Genomic DNA, 24259 nt, shown 5'->3' with positions numbered 1-24259 from the left:
GACTTGACCATGGACACTATTGCACAGGTTATCCATGAATGTGAAACATGTGCTGCAATTAAGCAAGCCAAGTGGCTAAAACCCTTGTCACATGGAGGGCGATGGCTGAAATATAAACAGTGGGAGGCCTGGCAGATTGACTATATCACACTCCCACGAACCCGCCAAGGCAAGTGCCATGTGCTTACAATGGTGGAAGCAACCACTGGATGGCTGGAAACATATCCTGTGTCCCACGCCACTGCCCAGAACACTATCCTGGGCCTTGAAGAGAAAGTTTTATGGCGACACGGCACCCAGAAAGAATCGAGTCGGACAACGGGACTCACTTCTGAAACAACCTCATAGACACCTGGGCCAAAGAGCATGGCATTGAGTGGGTATATCACATGCCTTATCACGCACCAGCCTCCGGAAAAATCGAACGATACAATGGACTGCTGAAAACTACATTGAGGGCAATGGGGGGTGGAACTTTCAAACATTGGGATACACATTTAACAAAAGCCACCTGGTTAGTTAATACTAGAGGATCCGCCAATCGGGCTGGCCCCACCCAACCAAGACTTCCACATACTGTAGAAGGGGATAAAGTCCCTGTAGTGCGCATGAGGAGTATGTTAGGAAAGACAGTCTGGGTTAGTCCCCCCTCAAGCAGAGACAAACCCATCCAAGGGGTTGTTTTTGCTCAGGGACCTGGGTACACCTGGTGGGTGACGCAGAAGGATGGGGAAGTTCGATGTGTACCTCAGGGAGATTTGATTTTGGGAGAGAATAGCCAGTGAATTAGGCTGTATGATATTTAACTGCTAAATAACCTGCCAATGTATGTCATTGTATCTATAGTGTCTATATGCCATATCAAGGGTATTACTGTAAGAATTACCCAAATGACTGAAGGATGGACTTTGAAACTGAGCCAAGTACAACAGTGATAGAACTTGAACTGGTGCCCAGCAATTTCCTTGAGATCAGCCTCTTCGACCTGCAGGCCAAGGGTGTGGGTTGCACGAAATGTGCCAGCCACAAGTTCCAGAGGCAGCATACAACAACCTGACACCTCACACCATCTCTCTTATCCTGAAGAACTGTTACAACAGATGGAGCCCCAAAGTCATGGACTAAATAAAATTGATGGACACATTGGAGGGATAGCCCATCGACTAAGGGAATACTATTTGTGTGGGTGTGGGGGGGTGTCCATATACATATATATATATGTATATATATATAAAAGACAAGAAAGTGGTAGTAGTTGATTGGAAAATGTAAGATCTGGGCATGATGTAGATGGTATAGAATAAGGGGTGGATAATGTCCTGGGTTCAGCTGGGATAGAGTTAATTTTTACAGGAACCTGGGAGGTGGGGGCGCATAGCCGGGGCAGCTGACCTGAACTATCCAAGGAACTATTCCATACCATGTGACATCATGCTCAGCGTATAAATGGGGAGTGGGCCGGGGGGAGGCCTCTCGTCTTTCGGTGGCGGGGCGTCGGGTTCCGGGTGGTGAGCAGTTGCACTGTGCATCACTCTTTTTGTATATTCTTTCATTAGTACCGTTGTTGTTGTTGTAACCTTTTTTTGTGTTGTCCCAGTAAACCGCCCTTGTCTCAACCCTCGAGGTTCCAGTTTTTTTTCTTTTCTCTCCTCCGTCTCCTCCCTATCCCACTGGAGGGGTCGGGAGGAGTGAGCGAGCGGCTGCGTGGTCCTTTGTTACCGGCTGGGCTGAAACCACGACAACATGACAGAAGAAGTAAAGAAGGGCCATAGATTTTGAATGAGGTTTGGTAGTTGTTTGCCTGATTGTGGTACTGGATTTCCTTTTGTGCTCAGATTCTCCTGTTCCTACTTTGAATAAATATTCAGAGTTTCTCTGTTGTTACAAGAAAAAAGCTCGATAGGATGTTGCAAAATATCCATGATTGTTCATATTGATACTGAGGACAGAGCTGCAAGCTGTACAGTCTTTTACAGAAAACAGGAAATACTATGAGTCACTTAGGAATGAGAGATACCCATTGTTTAAACCATCCATACTCTGGCACAAAACATGCAGTGCAATTCCTATTTTAGGATTAATACCATTGAAAAGAATAAGCCAAGTCAATTTTGCAGTATTGCTGTGTTTTGACATGCGTGTGCAAAGTGTAAAACATCCACCCGTGACAACACCCTGGATCACACAACCATACTCCAGCTTTCCTCAAATGATTACCACTTTACATAGTGTCTCTTAACACATTCCTTCTGGAAAAATAGAAGATTCTTTAAAGAAATTAAATTTTTGTTTCTCCTTCTGGAGTACTGACTATTAAATGTTACATACATTCCAGGTGATTTATTTTTCTCTATCTATAATAACAATACATTATCTCCTATTACTTTTGCAAAAACCTTTTGTTACAATCATCATGATCAGTCAAATTGTGCTGCTATAGACAACTAATGATACCAGGAAGCCAGTCGAAGAAACTCTCTAAGACTCGTTTTGGAGTTTTAGAAAGCAGGCATTCTTTATTGCAGTGCTGGATGCACAGGGGATAATTCCATCTAGCGTGCATACCACAGCTTTAGCACAAACAGGTTATATAGAATAACTAATTACATATTAATCAGATTAGTATACATATGCATTAAAATGATTATAACTGATTATCATAGTACTGCCTACATCTGATCATGCACAATGAAGAATCCATTTGAGTCAAAGGGCTGCTTTTACAACCACTGACCCTTTGAAGTTCTTCTTGGCTGTCCTTGAAGTCTTTGTTCTTGTCCTTGTTCTTTGATCTGGAAGCTTAATGCAGTTTCAATCACATGTGGTCAGTTTCAACATTGTTCTCATCTAGCATACAGGAACATCTAGTCATAAGAGCAAAGAACTGCAAAACTTATGAATAATTACTAGTTAATCACTTGACTACACTTTTGTAACTATCTCCACAGCTACCCTTTGTCTATTGTTTCAACCATAATGTTAATATATGATAATTTATCAAATCTCACTTATACAGTTATCTAGCAGCCAACCAGTTTTCATAGAAGGTACAAAATACTAAAACCATAAAAATTTGAACAAACCATACAAAATGTATGGACATATACTATCACTTGGAGCAGCAAAAACTTTTGTATTTCATCTTCTGAATGAAAATACCACTGCTTTTAAATATCAACCCCCTGATTTTCACATTTAGAAAGTCCTCAGTAAAGTAACATCCTAGTCTCAGATGCTACTATTGAATGGTTAAAGCTTTGTACTTCAATTTTTTTCCCTATCTTTTCACTAGGAAAGGGAAATTAACACTTCAACATTTTTTATCATCTAGTGCTTTTAGCTTCAAATATTCAGACAGAATATTCAATTCTGCAATTCAGATTCCAAAGGTCATTTCCTACATGTGAGGGTGTGATTTCTTATACAACCTGATCTAGTCAAGAGGTCTTTTACTATGGGAGCCAGCATGGATCTGCAAGGATCACCTAAGGACTATAGTTGTTGTTTGTTTTTGTTTGTTTTTTTTTTCCCCAGTCATCTCCATTGTGGAGAGACTGTGATTGCTTCAGGACTGCCCAAAAATTAAAGAAATGTGAGAGATTCCTTGATGTCAGCCTTTGTTCTGCACATTCGAGTTGTATTACTCCTGCCTGGGGTGGAAATGTGTGGTAGTGGTCACTTTCATCTGGCAGGCTGGAGATTTTGCTCCTAGGTGTGACATTGATTTAGAAATTTCTTGCATAAAAATCTGCCTTCATCTGCTCTGCTAGCCTGGCTCCCACTTGAGGTTCATGCAAATCCTTTCATGAGTGTGAGGGAGGTTTCACATGGCTAATTCTCAGCCAGTGAGTTTCTTCTTATCTTCTTCCTGTATTTATTATACATCAGCTGGATCCAATACCCAGCTACCCCCAAAATATGGACTGCTCAAAACCCCACCTCAACTTCAACCCATGTAACACTCAGGTTCCTCCTGCATTTAAGATCTTATTTCCGCAAGAGACAAAGAGAAGAGCTAGGCTGTGGACCTCTCACATGAGAGCAACAGGCTATGCCTGTTGGCACTGTATTGCATTTCTGCTGTTAGCACAAGTGAAAGCTCGACAGGAGATGGCTGCCTAACCCCCTTGAGTTTCATGGGAGTTCATGAGGTTCATGAGTCGTCTTCAAGGCAAGCATGTTAACAGAGATTTTGTCTGTCTCGACCACTGTTTGCTTGTTGCTTTATGTTCTGTGAGATGGGACCTAGGATCGCTGGGTTCTGTGGCTTTTATCCACAAAGTGATGTTTAAGCTCCTACACTAATTTGAATTATACAAGTCTAGAGAAACTGTGAAAACTAGTAATGAAGAGCTTCCCTAAAGGCCTACTCTGTGTCACATACTACAAGTCTGTTTGGAAAAGCAGGTTAAGGAGAACTAGTTTGTGAGTAGAAAATTAACTTTTCCCCTTCTGTCTTTTGGGATGACAGAAGATAACTGTGAATACTCAGCAAGGGTTTGCAGGTGGGGCACAATGCCTGAGGAAGTGAAAGTGTTTAGGCCACAAGCAGTCAGACTGGGGGAAACTTGGGGCTTCTCCAAGCAGCACGTAAATTGCTGTTTCTCCAAGACCAGACCATTGGCTAGTATAGATGGTATCACTGACACAGCCTACGGACCCAGGATCTGGTGCCTCCCTGATGCTAAGCACAATGTGTTTCCTGGGTGGGGCCATCTCATGCTGGTACTATAAGGACACCGTTTTTCTCTCAGACTCATGCTGCCATCACATCGCTACCTGCTGTCCTTGTGCATCACCTGTGAGAAAAAGTTATTAAAGGCAAAGATTCCACAGAAAACTTTCTTTGACTTATGATGAGAAAATTGCAGCATGAAAGGGAGTGTGAGATGGGCTATACCCTGTTGTGCTCATGTTGTTGCAGAGAAGAGAAGTAAATTTTTGCTACACACAGATGAGCACCATGTGCTTTTTTTAATATTGAAAAATCTGGTGTGTAACTTACATGGGCATAACAAACACTTATACTCACAATATTGAAAGAAATGTAGTCCTTTTAACCAGGGATTTGAAAGTAACCTGGCTTCGAGACTTACATCAGACAGAGAAACCCCGTCATGTTTCTTCCATTTGTTGTTCCTTACAAATTGATGGTATGAATTCTGTAGCTACTCTGACAGGAGATTCGCAAAAGAGCAGTGAAGGCACCAGGATGTGTGTGTCTCTGTGACAGAAAATATATTCACTGCTTGACATTTAGTGATGGCAGCTGCCAACATTGCCTCATGGCTGACCATAGCAGTAGGACAGACTACTGTCAGTAAAAGAGCTCAGAGGTCTGCATTTCAGGACAAACCATGTGTGAAAATCTCTTGTATGTATCATTTCCAGTTAGTAACTTCTGGAAAAGGAACATGTTATTTCAAGTGTTCAAATTATAGCAAGGAACTTGTGTCTCACCTCCACTACCACTAATGTATTCTGAATATAGGAATCTATAATTACCATATATTGGAGCAGCAAGCAGATGTTTGTGAGTCAAGAGATGCCTTTGATGATAAACTTTCAAGCAAGGAACCCACACCTGGCAGGAGCTCCTGGCTTAGGAGGCCTTATTCCTTCTGCTTCAGGCAGCACATCAAACTTCCCTCTGCAAAATCCAGCTATGCTTCTCTCTAAAGACAGACCAGCACCCTGTCTCCATGACTCCTGTGCAGGTACTGCTAGAACCTCCCTGCTCCAGTGGTTAGAAATCTTCCTTACTTTTTTAGCCTAAACTTACTTATAACAAGACTGTACTCATTTGTTCTTATGCCAACATTGTGTTTTAGCTCGAAAAAGTTCTTCACCCACCATGGCATTTTCTACTCTGATGTTTTTATGGAACGTAATCAAATACCTTCAAGTCTTCTCTTAACCAGGAGAAACAACGAGGCATTTTTTGTCTCCTTTCTGAAGAACTGTGATTCTGCCCAGAACCCTGACTCTAGCACTGGGCAAGACAGGATGTATTAGGAATTGTCTAAGACCAGGTCTGCTTCCAGCAATCTGTGAGTTGAGGTTTCTGAGCCTCATGCTGTGTTTTTGAATATTCTAACTGCTTTTTCCTTAATTGAATTTGTCTGTCTAATCTCATATTTTAGCATCTGTGATACTTTGGGGTCTGTGCATTTTAGCATCCATGATACTTTGGGGTTTGTGAGTGGCATGAAGAAACAGCTAAGTCTCTGTTTTGAACTTGCAGTAAGCTGGTTCCCTTCAGCAGCTACAGTTTTAGCATTCAAAGATATACTGAAGTATCACATCCTTTTCCCTTTCTGTGTAAGCATGATGATCCAACCTGTGTAGCTTTCTGGTGCATTTCCTGGAGACTCTCAGTTATGTTGCTTATAGGCTGAAGGCTCCCAGTTCCTGCAGGGTGGTTTTGTGTATGAACTCCATGCATTCTTTGTCCCTGAAGCCTTTCGCTGTTCATGGTTCAAAGATAGTCTTTCTGAGACAGAGGGACTGGTATACACAATGTGAAATGTATATTGGCTTTTGCAAAATGAGAACACTGAAATTTGCCTAACTACTGCATAAGCTACGTCCCGAAAGGATGTTTGCCTCACTGCCACTAAATTAGGCCTTAATGCAGGAAATATGTAGTTGATATATTCCAGACATCAATTGTATTTTATAGTTTGTAGGCAATAAATGGGCACAAGCAGAATATATAGTTTCTTCTGATGAGATAAGACATCCTGTAACTCAAGTAATTAAAGGATGTGTAGGTAGATTTGTGAAAACAGAGAAAAACACACATATGTACTCAAGGACGAGTGAAACTGAGAACACAAGTAAGAAGAAAAGGAGTGATTTGTTAGCATGAGAACAGCATTTTGGGGGTCAAAGATTATTTGACATGAAAGATACGAGAAGAACAAAGGAAAAAGAGAAGTTTAATGTGAAAGTATTGAAAAGTGCGACTGGAGGAAAACGACAGGATGAAAAGTGCAGACAGAGGAAGACTACTGACTTCATCCCTTGCAGATCCCCGAAGGCCCCTCCGAACCACAAGAGATGCACGCAAGTGGGGTGGTCTGGGGTGGAGTTATGTTAATAGATACCTGAAATATTAAAATAACCCCTTTGAAATGCCACGAACACAGTGTATAAAAAGGCGAGTTCGGGTATAACCGGCGCGCCTCTGGTTTTGACCATGCGCCCAGCGCTGTTTGCCTTTGTTCTATAATAAACTTGTAAAATTCATGAAATTCAGTGTGAGTGCATTTCTCACACACAGTATTCTGAAAGAACATTTATACATCAGTGTGAAGTCACTCTCTCCAGCAGCTCCTTAGAGTCTGTTGTTCTTGATCTTCGTTCATAAGGCAGGCTCTTCATTCCCCAGATACCATCACGACCTTTACCTGCATCAGGTCCAGTATGAATTCACCCTCCATTATTGTAAGAGGAACAGAACTGAAAGCAGTTCTGGAAGCAAGGTGAGGCGCTTATTACGACTGATGACTTTCCCAAACACCTTAACATATACATTCTACCTCTCCTTTTGTTCTTTCCATAAATGCATATCCTTGGTCAATCATAACCATCCTGGACTGGTAAGTATACTAATTACTTTTCTCCCTTACATCATTCAAGTTCTGGTGTGGTATGATCCATCTTTGGTTAATCCATTTTGCATTTCTTTGTTATTACTGCATTCTGCTATGTCTTCAACTGTTCTTTCATGAAAAATCTCTCAAAAGGTAGCATACTGTTAAAAACAAATCTCTCTTCTTTCCTCCAAACATGGATCAGCATCCCTGTCTTGGTTTTCCTTACTCTTATTTGGCTGGGTGAGGGGAGGAAGGAGTGTTAGCTGAGTTCAGTGTGAATTCACAAATAATTACTGTCATCTTGAAACTAGATTTTACCAAATAAAAGTTTCATCCAAAACAGATAATTGCCCAGTTATTTTAGTAATGACTGTAAAAATTTCAGTTTGCTTTTGACATAAAAAAGAAAAAAAATTTTGGTAAGGTACAGGCTTAGAAATAACCCTTGCATCCTAACTAAAATTTTCTTCTTATGACATTCCCCAAGCTTCACTGTAAATGTAGGGCTATTTATACTATTCTTGCTCTCCTGAGCAATATTTGTGTGTAAATCTACTTCTGTGAAGTAGGTGTGTCTGGAAGTGAGCATCAACACTCAGTTAATGGCATTGTCTTCTGGGCTGGAACTTAACCTGAAGTCAGCTGGTGTGAAGATATGAATCACAGATCTATGTATTTCATAAGAGACACTTCCTAATTTGAAATCAGCCAGAATTCTGTGTCCAAAAATCATTTTTATAGACAGTAAAGTGCCCAAGAAATATTTATGATTTTGAAATGTGATGCAACTGTCCCTTCCCACATCTAATCCACTTTGGTTTATAGTCCATCCCTGCCTGACAAAGCACTTTTTGCTCTTATTTTTCTCACACTCACTTTGGTTAACTTCACCTTCTACCTTGGAGCAAAACTTTCTGGCTTTCAGCTCTCCCTTCCTTAGTTGGCTGTCAGCCCTAGGCTCTCTCCTCTCTTCTTCAGAATGACATTCTGTGTCAAGACTTCACGTGTATTTAGCCAACAACAGCTCTCACTGATTTAATGGAGTACTGCTTCTTTTAGATTGCAGCTGAGGTTCAAAGACTTCAGGTCATTGGACCAGCATCCTGCTCAAAGCAGATTCAGCTATGAAGTCATATCAGGTTGCTCAGGGCTTTATCCAGATGCATCTTGACTCTGCAAGAATAAACACTATTCAACCTCTCTTGGCAACCTGTTTCAATACTTGACTGTTCTCTCAGGAAAAAGTGTTTCATTACATGCTGTCAGAACCTTTCCAACTTTGTACTGTCTGCTCAGATTTCCTTAACTCTACTTACCTCTTCCTTCCCACTCCTTTCCGTGCACAATGGTAAGCAGGAAAGGGGAAGAAAAAAGAGACCAAAAAAAGCCCTCAAGCAACCAAATCCAACATATTTGAAAACTACTTTGAATCTCAGAATAAATGTTTCATTAATGTGATTAATTCTTTTCTTTTGTCATGAGTAGTGGGAAAAAGTAATTTACTTTTTCAACAAGCAAAGCAAAGCCAAGCAATCAGAAACACAAGGAGGTCAGCTGAATATCTCCATTAATTTTTCAGATATGCACTTTCTGACTTTCTCCAACCATTTATTGTGCTTACCCTCTTCTGCCTCTTCAGGGGCTCCCTGATTTCACAGGATTATTTCATGCTGATTCTGACTGGCTTGAGATTCAATACTTCCTAAAAGGATCTCAGGTGCCTCTGAACACACTGGATAACTCTCTACAAGCAAGCTACCCTCCAGGGGATAAGAAATGGCAAATGAACTTAAGTGAGTCTAATGGACTGTCTGTAGACAAGAGTACAGGCAAAATTTTACAATGTTGTGTAGATGTTGTATGAATACACAAAATAATCCATTTTCCTTCTGCTGTCATGTGAACAACAATCAGAAAGTAGCCGAAAGGGAATGTCCAAGCACAGGCTTGATCATTTAAGATAATGCCTTAACACAGTAATGGTCCAGAGCTCTGTCATTCTTTGTAACCACAGCTCTCTCAAAGTAGAAATAAAAATATTCACATGTAAATAAACTGCTTTTATGGTTTCATCTCCCACACTACTGCATCTCCGGTTTCACTGAGGGTCTGTCAACAGCTTAGTGTTAGTGGAGGTAACCCCAAGGAAATCTATCCACCTGTTGCATCTCCCAGTCTTGCTTGGAAGAGCAGATCAAGATGTGCTACACTGTTCTCACATATCTCCGCCCTGGCTGATACATTTCTTTCTCCTTTTCACATAACCTCTCCACTTCCATTAATATTTTCCTAATTCCTTTTATAGTTGCTTAACTTTTATTCAGTATTTAGAGTCTTTCTTTCCTTGCCTTATTCTGTGTTTTCGATTCAGTTCTCTCTTTTGTGATGTTTTCTTTCACTGATATACCTGCTGTGTTCCTTTCTTTAATCTCACTCTTTGATTCCCTGTCCCCATTATTCTGATGTTGCTGTGTTACTTACTTCCACTATCACAGGAAGGCAAGAGTCTCTACGTTGTGTGGGTCTGTAGAGCCAAGTGTTGCACAGCTCTTTTGCCAGAGATATGCTGATTCTGCTCCTGCTGCGGGGCTAAGAAAATCTCAGCTTTCTGCACACAGCATTTTCTTTCTGAGAAAGTAAATACAAATGTCCTGCTCTCCTTCTATTCCTATCCTGCTGTCAACCCCCTACCTATCCCCAAAGATCCTATTAATGGTGACACTGACAGGTTGGAGAACAGGAGAAACAGTCCCTGTAGATGAGTACTGAGTGTTAACATACCTAAGTCACACGCTGTGGCACGGTAGAGTTACTGACAGGGCTACTTGTGAGGTATCACAGACTATTTCAGAATGTTGGTGTTTTGATATATTTCTACTACCTTATTATAAGCCAGAATTTTCTGCTGACCCATAGAATACACTCTTTCCTTTCCAACCACAGGAAAAACAACCGGGCCTCTGTAGTCCTGTGCACACTGGCAGTAAGGTCTTGGAAGGCTGGGTGCAGATGAACATCTCAAAGTACCTTGATTTTCAGATTTGTCACACACTGTTCTAAGACAAACCCAGAAGTTCTCCTATTACCTACAAATCCCTATTAATTTAGCCACCCTAACGTGAAGCACAAATAAAAGAATTTGTTTACGACATTTAAAATAGGCAGTAGGAATGAAAGAAAATTCCTTTCAGCTTGTTAAACCCAGATCAACCAGCTTGCCAACATGTATGGCCATTGACTGGAGTTCAGCTGAGCCATTCACTGGCTCCCCTGACTCACTTTCTGCAAGAGTTTGTCTCCCCTGATATTTTCCATCTCACACTGCACTTCTCATTGAAAGCATCTTCCTTGCAGAGTGGGACAGCTGTCATAGACAATCTGTCCTGTAATGACTGCAGGCTTGCCCACACCTCCCAACACCCAAACATGATCATCTCTATGTGATGATGTGCTCCAGAAAATTCACAGCTAAGACCTTTCTCATCTCTTTGGAAATGCCTGTGTTGCTTGGGCAGAGCAGGAATGATCTCTAGTGCTTAACTATGCAAGCAACAACATTTTAACTTGAGAAGCACTAAACTACCCTAATTGCTTGGGCTTATGCAAACCGAGGTATTTCCTTCCTGGCTGTCAGTTCCTATCCCTGTGCTGCACCAGACCACTTCCTAAGCTGAGCTTGTAGAGCTGTTTGTTTCTTTGCCCTGTTGCACCAATTTGGTGTTTTTAAAAAGCTATTCTTTTGCATAATTTCTTTCCTTCAGCTACATAAGTTCCCAAATTCAGTTCTTCATGCAGCTGCACAAAGAACTGTGCACACATCTGAAGCAAGGGGGAGAAAACGGGGGCAGGAACAAGACTGAGAAGATTACAAGATTGGAACCTCTTAAGTGGAAACTGCCATATGATCTGTCTGATACTTGCCTTTTATGCAATATGCACTCTGTGTCAGTGAACAATACTCCCCAGGGGTTACATTGCCATAGCTTTTGACTGATGCATCTGATGGCTGTAGAAGTACAGATCCGGGAAGAGAGCCCCAACTGGCAGGAACTTCATTGACCAGCCTAACATATCACATCTTCTGCTTCCACAGACAAAGCAGGATCCACCTCCAGGGCTGAGAATAATTACAAAACACAGATCTGCAGCCCTGAAAGGTCTCAACAGCATTTGAAACTTGAAAAGGAGCCACAGGTCTCAGCAGATAGGGCATATTCCAATTTTCCTCCTAAGACAGCGCCTCCAAAAGTCAAACTCTGCTATGTTACTCAGTTTGCTGTCTAGATAGTGTGCTTCTGTAACTTCTGCATCATTATTGTGTCTTCAAATGCAACTGCTCAGAGGATGAGGGAAGAACCATGGAAGAAAAGAGGCAGACAGCCTACGTGCACTGCTTCTGTACAATGCAGACACAAGGAGGGTCTCTGCACCTCTCTTGTCTAATCACCGATAATACTCAGTATAATTCTGCCTCCAGGCAGAATCTAAACACAGAACTAAATCACAGCAGGGTAGAGTATTCATGAGTAGAGTGCCATCATGCAGGAGCTCTCAGGAGTTAATATTAAATAGTTGTCTGGAGCCTCTGTCCTAGCACAGACAGACTGACTGGGGACTGAAAGTGGGAATCAGCAACCATCTCTAGCTCAATACCTATGAAGGCTGTGAAGCCATGTGAAGGCTGCTAGGAGTTGTAGTTGGACAAGCCATGACAAGACATCAATGTGAAACACTGGCAGAGTCTAAATGACATATCGACCATTTAAAGCACACTCAGTGGAAAATCTACCAGGCAGACAGGAGAAAAAAGTGCCCTTACAGGCATCTATACTTTTTCCTCTGATTCTTGATTATTTGTCTTTTTGTACTATACTGTGCAAGTTACGCATGATTGCACAACCCCTGTGAAGCAGAATAGGCAAGCTGGAGCAGAGGAGTGTGCCTTAGACTTGCTAGAAGAAGGTGCTTTTAAATGGGTGATCTTAAACGAGCCACAGATTAGCTGATCTGAAAGTAGCCTGAAAAACTGAAAGTAGCCTGCTTCTCACCTGGATGTATATGTTGCACTAGTTATCTGCTACAGTGGTCAATATCCTTACCCATATGAATAAACTCTGGTTTTATCCTTGTAACGTGGATGTGGAAGAAACAGAATGAAAATAGGGAACAATGAATAAAATAATTTATTACTGTAATATAAATTCCCTGGTATTATAGGTCTTCCATTCCTCACTAGGTCTTGTTTTGTAAAACAGTACCTTCTTTTTTACTCATGCAATTGCAATAAAAATAAAACCATAACCCAAAGATACCCTGACATCCAGATTTTAAATATCCTGGCAATTACTGTATCCCATTTTTGTCTCCTTAGGATGGGGGAGGGAGGAGGGGTCTCTGTTGTTCTCAGTGGGAGGTGCTAGGTTGTGAGTTAAACCCTGCAGTGTGAGTTGAGTTCTGTAAAAACTGAGGCTCTCATTTATGAGTGAGAATGTCTGGGAACTGATTTCCTGGCCCTGCAAATATATTCAGTAAATAATCCCAAAGCTTTTGTCATCCAGGAAAGGCTGTAGTGCATGCCTCTGCAGGAGAATTTGCTTGCTCAGTTGACTACTCAGTCTGCTATATACTAAGGGGCTAAGCAGTGCTAAGAAAATTTCACCACAAACAAGGTGTACTGGACAAGAAAACTAGTCTTTTGATACTATCCTGGAGTGGACTTTCACCTGTGCTTTTCTGTAACATAGCTCCTATTCAGGGTTCTGATTGCCTTAGCTAAAGTCAGATTCATGTCTGTAGTAAAGGCAAAGGTTGATACCAGGGGAAGATAAGCCTGTCCAGTTGGCTCTCATGCTTCTCCATGGCACAAAGATGGTGAGTGGCTTCTTACACAATTGTTGAGTGACTGCAGTGTCTCTGATAAGGTTGCACCAGGTTCCTGGCTTTCCTAGGAAAGCTGGTGCTCAAAATATCATGAAACAAATGGAGAACTGAGAGCAGGAATGCAGGAGCTGAACTAAGAATTTTCCCATGCTTTTTGTTGCCAGGGAAACTCACTCTCTCTCTTTGACTTGTTTCCTGGTTTTTGTATTATTTCAGGAAGAGCTACAGTTACTTGGGCTTTGTCAGATATTCACAAAGTTTTGTTGCTGTACTAACTTCCACCTTCTGTATTTTGTTGTTCCACAGACAGGTTTTCCACTATGTTATCCAGATGTAAAATATTAGGTCATTAAGGCAAGAATTAATTTTTTTTTTTTTTTTAAATTTTATGAAGCACAACACTATTCTGGAGTCTGACCGGGCATCCAAGAAACAAGTGATAACAGCAGGCAGAAATTTAGGTTAAAGACCGAAGTGGTAAATGTCAATGATGTCTAATTCATTATGTTCACATTCCTGATTCTATTCTACAACTCAGATCCTATTCTACAGTGGAGTGCTTAGGTACATTCAAGGCATATTTAGGAATATAGCATGGGCCACTGTAGTGATCTTGACAGAAGATTATTGTTTAGACCTAATGATCCACAAAACAGCTATCCTGAGTAGATCCTAGCCTGTGTTATGCCACACTATGCAGAATGTATGTCTTGGCCTTCAGGTCTGCCTTGTTCTCTGCATATCTCTCGGCTGCAGGGTAAAACATATCATCTGGCTGATTATAACAGAGGAGCCTGCAGGCAGCTCCCATTTGATAAGAGGATTACACCACCTGCATGTCCTTTATCTAAAAGTGCAGCAAGAAGTCTTTTGTGAACAGCATCTTTGTTGACAGTAGAAATGATAAACAAAGTTCTTTTCCTTTGACTTCCCTGGCCAGATTCAGTTCCAGGTGGGCTTTGGCTTTTTTAACTGCATCTCTGTATGCTCAGACAGTGTATCTGTGTTCTTCCCAGGTTACCTGTCCCTGCTTCCACTCTCTGTATGCTTCCATTTTGGTTTTGAGTTTTCCCAGGAACCCTTTGTTCATCCATGCAGGCATCCTGGCAACTTTGCCTGATTTCCCGCTCATTGGGTTGGACTGCTTTTGGGCTTGGAGGAGGTGCTGTAGCAAAACTAGTTCAGAGAAGGTGTAAAGCTCACATTCCTAAATACACTGAGATCTTAGCACTGGAGGCACAGTTTTCTCCAACTCTGTTCTCAATCTGAGACATACATACTGTAGTAAGAACAGTCAGTCTGTGTCCTTGACTTGCTTTTTTAAGAAAGAGTATGCAATTCACCTCTGTTAGAAACTGTTTTTCCTTAAATAAATAACTCCTCCAGTCAAATGCATGCCAGTACCATGTTAAATTTGGAAGTGCAGGCTCCCTCACCTCACTTTGCCTTGCCTCCCCTTTCCTACGGCTTGAAGGCTTGCAGAGGTTAACATTTAGCATCAGGTTTTCAAATTTAAAAAGAAATACTTAAAAACACAAGTTCTTATGGTGGTGTCCCAGAAAATAAGCAGGATGACCTGCTCCACTTTTCATGATGACTCTGACCAGAATTTCCTAAGTATTGTTATGATGCCACAGGAAAACAGATGGCAGGGGAAATTGAAATGAAGAGCGTAAGATACAGAGGGCCTCTCTGAGGAGGCCCTGTCCTGTCACAATTTGGAGAACAGCCATGCTGGGCTAGATTCTTAGCCCGTACAAGCCAGATAACTTCAACAGGACTAGACCAGCTTATGCCAGCTGAAATGGATTTCTGTCTTGATTGATAGCAGAGCACACAGAAGCTATTGCCTGAAATGTTTCAAGAACTGAATTTGACCATGGACTCAGAGTAGCACCCTGATTCCAATATACAGACTCTGCAGCTCAGACCCATCTCTAATTTATAGTGTTTCATACAGATCAAAGCTTAAGAAATGCAATAGAAAAAAAATTCCTACTACCATGTAAAATAACTGACATGCACACAGGCAAGTGAAAGGGTTGTATCCTGTTATTGTCCCTACTCAGAAAAAAGTCACAGACAGGTAGAGAAGAGGGGAGATTAAATGAGACCAAAGAGAGAAACTGTGAGTACTTGACAGTGAGGGTCTTTCTAATGGAGGGACTCACAGGCAACTCCTGCAGCGTGGAACAACTTTGGGAGGATGGGAAGCACTCCCATGTACAGTACAAGGAGTGATCTCAAGACATAGAGAAGTGTCAGTCCATCCTGGCTTTTGCTTGAAAATCATCTTTCCACAGATGTCTTTAACATTTGTGTCAGGACATTCCTCTACTCTGAATTTGTAATAGTGTGGTTCACTTCTGTATAGGTAAAATCGGGTGGGGGGTGGGGAAGCATCTGTGAGGGCAGGGGAGAGAGGGAGTCCAAAAGGCACACATAGTCAGCACATGGGGCCTCAATGGAATCTGCTCTCTCTGCCTGTCTGTGTATCTTCTTTCCCAGCATTTAGTTGCTGGAGACGTTATGGTCTGACATATCCATTTGCGCCTACACTATGAAGGATAAATACAATGGATTGGTGTGATTACGTAGGCACTGCCAACAGTGCAGCAATCAATGTCATTTAAAGCTATACCAGGCAGAATGCTGGCAATGAATCAAAGTTAACAAGTTTTTCAGTGCTCAGAATATAAACCAACAAAACCAGTAGTCCAGGATGATATGGCAGCATCCTTTCAATAAATGACATTCACATTAAGATCTCAGCAGTTCCAGTTTACAGAATCAGAAACTGATTTAAGCTGTGCTGTTCCTGTAGGTGTAGGACACTGGTCATGATCCCACTTGTGCAGAGTGCACAAGCATTGGGGGTGGAGTTCTTGTCACTCAGCTTAAAGCATCTCAAGAAGCAAGCACCTCCACTAAGCTAGCTTCCCAGTCAATGGTATCCCTGTTAGGGATACTTACCTTATGACACAATGATTTCCCTCTGCAGACACCTCTTTCTTCCCACTAACTACAGGAAGAGCCTAGAAATCTGAGCCACTAAGTGCCTCTGACCCAGGAATCCTCTCCTTCCCAAAACAGTTGTTTATTTTACTCTCCTTCAGCACTGCCAGAGCAGAGTAGAGAGACTTTACTGTTGAGAAAGAACAGCTTATTTCCAGAAAAACTACTGTCTCCTACCTGGCTCAAAATCTTGGGCTCCCATACTAAATCCCTCTAGACAGAACAGCCCAGAATATAGATACGGGATGAAAGGTTGGAGATTACCAGAGCAACAAAACAAACCGCATTGCTATCATCTAATGGCATAGTTATTCTGGATCACACAAGAGACAGCAGAATGTGGACCACTAAGTTCTTCCAGATGGTGTATCTGTGAGAAGAATTTTGGTTCTGCTGATGAGAAAATGTTAACCCCATTTGGCAGATAAGAAACAAGAAATTTATGGAGAGTTACTCTTGCACTGAGAGCAAGCTATGGAGTAGATTCTCCAGATGAGCTTGTCTATAAACTCCAGATTTCTAGCCTCCTGTTACTGAATGAATATTCATGTATACATGTGTGCAGACATTTTGAAGAATGCATGTTACTATTTATCCCTGAAGTTAAAAAACTACAGACTATTGCCTGGTTTTCCTTCAATTTACTTAAATACTAATCCATTTTGTAGCCTACAATTAAAACTAGGAAAGAAGTCTGTGTCTGGATATAGACTTGAAAAGTAACATAGATTCAGGTCTACAAAAAAGAAATTTGGTGGAATAAAATCAGGTTTTAAGGATGCAACCTAATCCAAGTAGGTTGCATCAGTTACACCAGTAGACATACTCTCACACTGCACTAACGTCTTTTCAGATGCATTATAATTTGGGGGCATATTTGTTGATGGCAACTTGAAAGTGCTATTATGAAAATATGAAATAATAGGAGAGAGGATATAACAACACATATCAGTAAGAAAATTAGTAAAGCCCTAATCCTTATTAATTAAATACATGATAAACTGAATTTTCCTTACTTCTCCTTTGCCCAGCCTACTTTATGTCCTCTGGTCAGTTTGTGCCCCCTACTTCCTGTTTATCCTCCAGCATTTACAGCTTCGCTTTATTATGTTCTAGGGTAAACTTTTATTTGTGGTGCAGTGCTTGATTACAGACTCTCTGAAAATGGAGCTACCACTGCACCACAGGGATGATAACTGGTGGCATTAGTTGTGGTGCAATGATACATTGCTCCTGAACCTGAAGTCAGGTCCAGAACCCCAATAAGATTCCAGAGCCTGTGTTTCTTTGGGTTAGCTACTTTAAAAGATGACAATTTTATAGATTTTTTTCAGCCAAGTCGGCCTGTAATGTCAACTCTCTGACTTTGTTCTTTGCCAAGCCTCTAGACATAGCTCTGAAAAATACTTGGAAATTCTCAAGTGAAACCAATTTCCTATAGTTTTCAGAATGACAACTTCATCAAAACACGAGTACACATAGTTAGATAGATTAGATTCAGATTTCATTCACAGCAAAATCAAATCAGATGCAAGGTGAGACTTTTAAATGCCATCTTAACCAGGTAACAATTTTTGAAAATATTTTTAAAAGATCAAAGACAAAAATAATTAATAAAAATCTGTTTATCAAAAAACTATTGCTGGTCCATTCACTGTAGCATGTTTGAAATAATTTGGGGGTTTTGTAGTAACAGATTCAAACTTGTCAGATAATTGCTGGGATACTAATTGGACCACCCTATTTTTTACATAAAGTTAATTGAAAATTAGAATTAAGTGTTGATCATTTTGGTAATTTGGCCTTCTTGTTAAGTTACTTTGCATTATCCTTTGAAGAACTGCTCCATGTGCAATTAACAGATGAATGTGGAGGTGTACATGCTTTGAAAGATGCTGGAAATTGGACAAATTGTCAAGAGTAGTCTAATATCAAATCTGTGCTCAGAACATAAGAGGTATGAGAAAGTCAGAAGAGATTGATGTGGCCAGTGTAATAACAGAGAATTAATTGTTCCTGAAGCTCTGTTTTCTCAACCTGTTGAGTTTATGCCCTGGCTTCTGAAGGTGGATCACATTCAATTCAGATCTGATTAAATGAGAACATTTAAGCAAGAAAACCAGTATATAAATAACTGAACTTTTAAAGTTGTTACAACATGACAAATCCCAGGAGGGTCTCATATGCAGAAATCTCTTCCAAAGAAAATCTGAAAAATGTTACTTCTTTTTGTTATTACAATTTTTAAAGGCTGTATTATTTTGCCAGGGTGGCAGAGAACACTTGTTTTATTTTTGCTTCCCCACATGCTTCCTTAGATTGGTATCTTCAATTACATCATCCGACTTGGAAAGTCTTGTTTTTCATATCCATCAGAGAACAACAAACAGCACATTGTTTGTGCTTAAATTTGTTTCAATGGCAAAATAAGGTAAAATAAGATGTGATTTCTGTTATACATGTCTTTCTATGATGAAAATTGGATACTGTGTGGTTTGAGTCTGTAATCACATGTAAGCCTGTGCACACTGTCACCTGCTCTTCATGGGCCACTATCATTATTTTATATACGTTCTATGAACGACCACATTCATTACTTTGGGAGAAAGGCAAGCAACCAAGAGGAAAATTCTTGCTGCATCCTGGTCCAAGTTGGGTAAGTCAGCAGCACAGGGGTGTCAGGACCTCACATTCTTCTTGCAAACTTGCACAGAGACTCATTCGCACCCTGGATTATATTTTCCTAATTTTCCAAAGACTCTAAAAGTGGTCAGAATTATAGTAGAGAAGTGGTGGTATGCTGTGAATGCTGCAATCTATGTATAAATGCCACCCTTCCTTGATGATGGTTCCAAGAAAGACATGCTGCAGTCTGAAGTGAGAATACACAATTCTTACACAGACACAGGCCAGAAAACCAAAAAAACTCCCTTCACTCCAAAGACCAAAAGGCACAGGGAAGTCTCCTGAAGAACTGCTATGGTCTGGGATGCTATTTGGCTAGCATATTGCTTTCGGCAGGACTAAGCCACACTTGTGGAGAAAAGAAGTTCAAGGCAGAAACCAGGAGTGGATTCTGAGCCCTATCTTTGTGACCTAGAAAAAAACGTTTCGAACTCGGTACTGAGAAGAATGCTTTTTTTAAATACCTTTCCTGTATTCACTGCTATACACACACACACACACACACATATATAATCTTTAGAAACACAGTGGAATGCTTCAGTGAAAGACAACGACCCAACCATCCATGTCTCTCGTCTCTTCCAAACTAAGACCCCAAATTTTTAGCTCGTAGTTCTTATCCTTTCTTTGTAAGCTTACCTGAGTTTTAATTTACTAGTCTATTTGCTACCTTTTTTTCCACAGAGATTTAATAAACACTAAAGAAAAAAACTCATGTTTTCTTGGGCAAATCAGTAACTCCCCTTAATTGCTTGGAGTGGGCAAGACAGAAGCCTGTGCTTCTCTCAGCCCACACTTTTTCTGCTGATGTCGCTTTCACATTGAGCAAAAGGTGAGCATTTGTATGTGCAAAAAACATTGATTAATGCAGTTTGTAATTTGGAAAAAATAAATCTGTCTTTTAGTTAGGTATGGAAAACATAAGTTGAGATCTATTGAAAACATAGTTTCAATCATAAGCACTGAGTACTTCAAGAACTGGTTATGTGAGATCATTAGTGGGTAGAAAATCCAGTTATCACTGCTTTCCCTTTCCCCTCTGAAGCTGTCCTGGTTTATGCCGGCCATGACACTTCTTGGCTGGCTGTGGGTTTTGAACTTACAAGACAGTAAAGCTTCTTGTGTTCCCGATGTTTAAATCATCTTAGGTCAAGAAAAGGCCTTAAGAACAAAACATGTAATTTTTAAGTGTATATGCAAAACATGTTATACAAATGGAAATGAATATGAGAGCACAAATCCATTTCTGGGGATTCCAGCTGATAAAATACGCTTTGCTGGGCTCTAAATATCATTATTGTCTTTGTTGCAATTAAATCTAAATTATTCTGATTTTCAAGTAACTTAGTCATTATTTCTTACTATTGGTCACATAACTTAGGAGATAATTTGCAGTTTAGTGACTGCTCAGTTTGCAAGTTGTTTGCTCTCATCATTAAGTAGTCTCCAACACAGCATGCCATGCAGACACGGTTCATTGCAGACGTTCTCTCTTTTTTGGTCTTTCAAGCAATTACAGGTTTTTCTTGCAAAGAAACAGCCCTATCATTTCTACAGTGAAACTAGTAACAAAGTTCACTTGAAAACTTCTTTCTGCACTGTTAAAGGCAAGGCCATGCAGGAGATGTCACCTTTAGCGTCAAGTGGGAGCTGGCTGCAGGGTCCTCTGTTACAATGAGCTGACTGAGTTTACCCTGCAGCCAAGGGATTTGGGCAGCCTGAGGGCCATGCTCTATGTGCCGCATACAGCTGCTTAGCACAGGCCTGGGCATACTCAACTTAAGTGTATTGTGAATGGCTGACTCCTCGACGTTCAATGGTCTTCCCGTCAGGATCAATACAGACTATTCCTTAAAAGGACCGTGTCATTTGCCTTGGTGACAGCTGTCGGGATAACACCACTCAGAGAAAAAAAAAATCTGCTTGGGATAAAATTTGTCATAGCTGACCAGTTCAGGTGACTGACTCCTTGTTTGGGTAATAGGTAGGCAAGAGCACTTTAGGACCTTCTTAGCCCAGGAGCTCTGGAAGGGCCACCAGAGTCAAGCACTACCCGTGCTTTTTCTTTGCATTTTCTGTTGAGCAATGAGGAGGAGATTTGGGCACTAATCCTACACACACTTCACTGCAAGATAAAGGCCTTGTTTTGCAGAAAGGTGTTCTTTGCAGAGATCTTGGAGCAAATGCACTGACTGTGGCATTTTGCCCGTGGGACATGTTTCTCTGTCGTTGTTGGGTTCAACTGATTTAAAAAAAAAAAAAAAAGACCAGATAAATCTGTGGAGCAAAACTTCTTTGAGGTCCGCTAATTACCAAATAACACTTCTGACATACAGAATCCCTGAACTGCTTGAGATTCGAAAGACAGAACAGGAACAATACTGCTGCAGATCTGTTTTTATATAATACTCATTTTACTGTCTGTTTTTGGACACTGCCATCACTGTACTGGATGGATCTTGGTCTTAGCTGGGTCAGCATTTCTCTCCATCACATCTCTGAGGCTTTACTAGAGCAGGGCTTTGAGCAGCTAACTCTTAAAAACCACACAAAGCACTTTGATGCTTCCAGGGTTGCAGACACATATTACTTTATCAGGAGGGGAGAACAAAGGCACCAAATATCAACTTGATTTTTAGACAAGCTCCCTAATGCTGAAATTCAATGCTTTTCACACATACCAATAGTCTGGTGATTGCAGCAGAAGCTCTATGAAGAGATACAGAAATGGAGAGATCATCTATGACCAAGATGACAGTCCTTTCCTGAGCAACAGCTGTAATTGATTCTCCAATCCTTATCTGTGAATGGACATTGTACACAGCTGCTCAGATTGTAATGTGCAGACACTCAAGAAAGTTACCATAAATAAGTAATAATAAAAAAGATAAACAAGGAATCTGGAAATGTCTTCAGCAAAAAAACCCCCTTCTTGTATTTGGATAAGAGTGAACAGATTTTTATTATCTTAGAAAAAATGTTTACTGATCTAATAAATCACAAAACAGGGCAGCTACATAGCCTGTTTATTTCATTAGTCAGGAAACAAAGTGGTTTTAGAATAAAAGTCTGTAACTAGATTGCTATAACAATGGGTTTCCCTTTTTCTAAACAGCAAGGCAGCATGCCTGGTTTACACATGTTGCACCTGGCTAACTGAAATTATTTCATCACAGAAAGTTCATGTCCATGCTGCAGACATGATATTGGTCCATCAGTGAACCTTGTTAGCCAGACAGAGCCAGAAGCATGCAGGAAGTGAGCTAGGAGCATAGGTTCCTTTGATTGTAACAAGGATACAAGGCAAAATGAAACAGAATGTTCAGAATATTCTGAAATACTCTAAGTAGGTTTAAATAACTTATCTGCATACTCGTCCCTCCAGAATTAATTACAAAAAAATTCCAGTGAAAACTCTGACATTTAGAAGTACTCAGAAAAAAACCCAGGAAATAAGAATATCTGCAAAACAGCAAATAATCCAGGAATGTAACAATTCCTACTAGAATCCTTATAAAAGCAAATAAATGCATCCACTCAGTCATTCTTGGATTAAAAACATTTATCTCTATGTTAGAACATGTCATGTTATTTCAAATACCCAGTCCAAACTGTCCAGAGGACTTTGAATGTCAAATGCCAATGTAGAGGATAAATTCTCACCACTGCTATCTGGGTGACAGGAAATATGATGTGAGCAGTTGCATGGAATTTCTCAACAATTTTTCAACCATAACACAAAATAAGGCAATCAGTCAAATAAATTACTCTTCTTCAGACCTCATATCCATGTCCCAGTTCTGCAAAATGGATAATCATTGTTTAAATCCAAAGCCCACATACCAAGACTCAGCTTTAATCATTGCAAAAGCCATGCTGGAAAAGACAGATCAAAAGCTGTGCTGAAGCTGTTCTGAGTAGAAGTAGGTGCTGAGTTGGTGGTGGTGGTTCTATTTTCACTCTTTGTTCCTACCACCTCTCTTACTGCCCTAACAATGTTACATGTGGTTCATAACCTGGGAGGTTCAGAGGATAGCTCTTTTTGAAAACACTTTTTGACCAAGACATTCAGATTCTATTGCTAGAGGACCTGTTAAAATGCTATTCATGCAAATAATCAGCCCTGTTCTTCCTGAAGCCTTCTCTCATTGCTGGCTTCTGGGGGAGCAGAGGGGCATGTAAATCAAGATAGTTGATAGAACTATTGAGTCAACTATAATAACATGACTAATTTTACCTGGCAGTTAATTTCTTTCCCAGCTTTCATACATTTAATGGAATACTACCATTTGGACTCCGGTGTTTTGGGCGTATTTTATTCTCAATGTCATAATATTATTCTGAATCTCATCCAGATGAATACATATCTTTTCTTTCCTTAGTAAAGACATGGGTGCATGCATTTGCACATATACTGCCTGTTTTACAGCCTATTAGACTGGCTGCATAATATGACATAGGAAAGAAAATGAAAATGAGATAGTCTAAATCAGAGATCTTATGCTGAAATCCAGCATTGACATGACTTACTTTTCATCAGACAGACATAGCAAACCAGACTCAGCTATTGTCCAGAAATGAGAAAGTGCCTGTGTGCTTTCCCTGCCTTATCCAAGGCGTTGTTGCATTGCATTTTATGTCATTAAAAACAAAAAATAATGCATGTCTGTCAGTCACTTCTTAATGTGAGTTGAAATGACTGCCATATGCCTCATTCCCAGTTGGAAAAGTACTGATGACTCACTGAAGAAGTTTTCTAGCAATAGCAGTGTCTTGGGAGAAAGAAAGTGGTAAATTGCAAACTAGAGACTACAGATTATGGCTGAACACAACTGTGGATGTAGCAAAGACCTAGATCTGTTCACTCTCATCCAGCTAGATAACTTCTATACTTTCTCAAGGTGCTATGTTTCTAATTGTAGGGGTGTCTGAATGCTGTACAAGGGTACCAAATTTTGTGATACTTTACAGAGCTGTGTGGGCAAGGTGGAGGTTGTGTGTTACTTTTTATAGTAGCTGCCTAAAGATTCATTGCTTCTGATGATACACCATTCCTCATACTTTATAGTTTGCTCTCC

This window comes from Harpia harpyja, chromosome Z (assembly GCF_026419915.1).
Source record: "Harpia harpyja isolate bHarHar1 chromosome Z, bHarHar1 primary haplotype, whole genome shotgun sequence".
Classification (NCBI taxonomy): domain Eukaryota; kingdom Metazoa; phylum Chordata; class Aves; order Accipitriformes; family Accipitridae; genus Harpia; species Harpia harpyja.
This window is presented reverse-complemented; position numbering follows the sequence as displayed.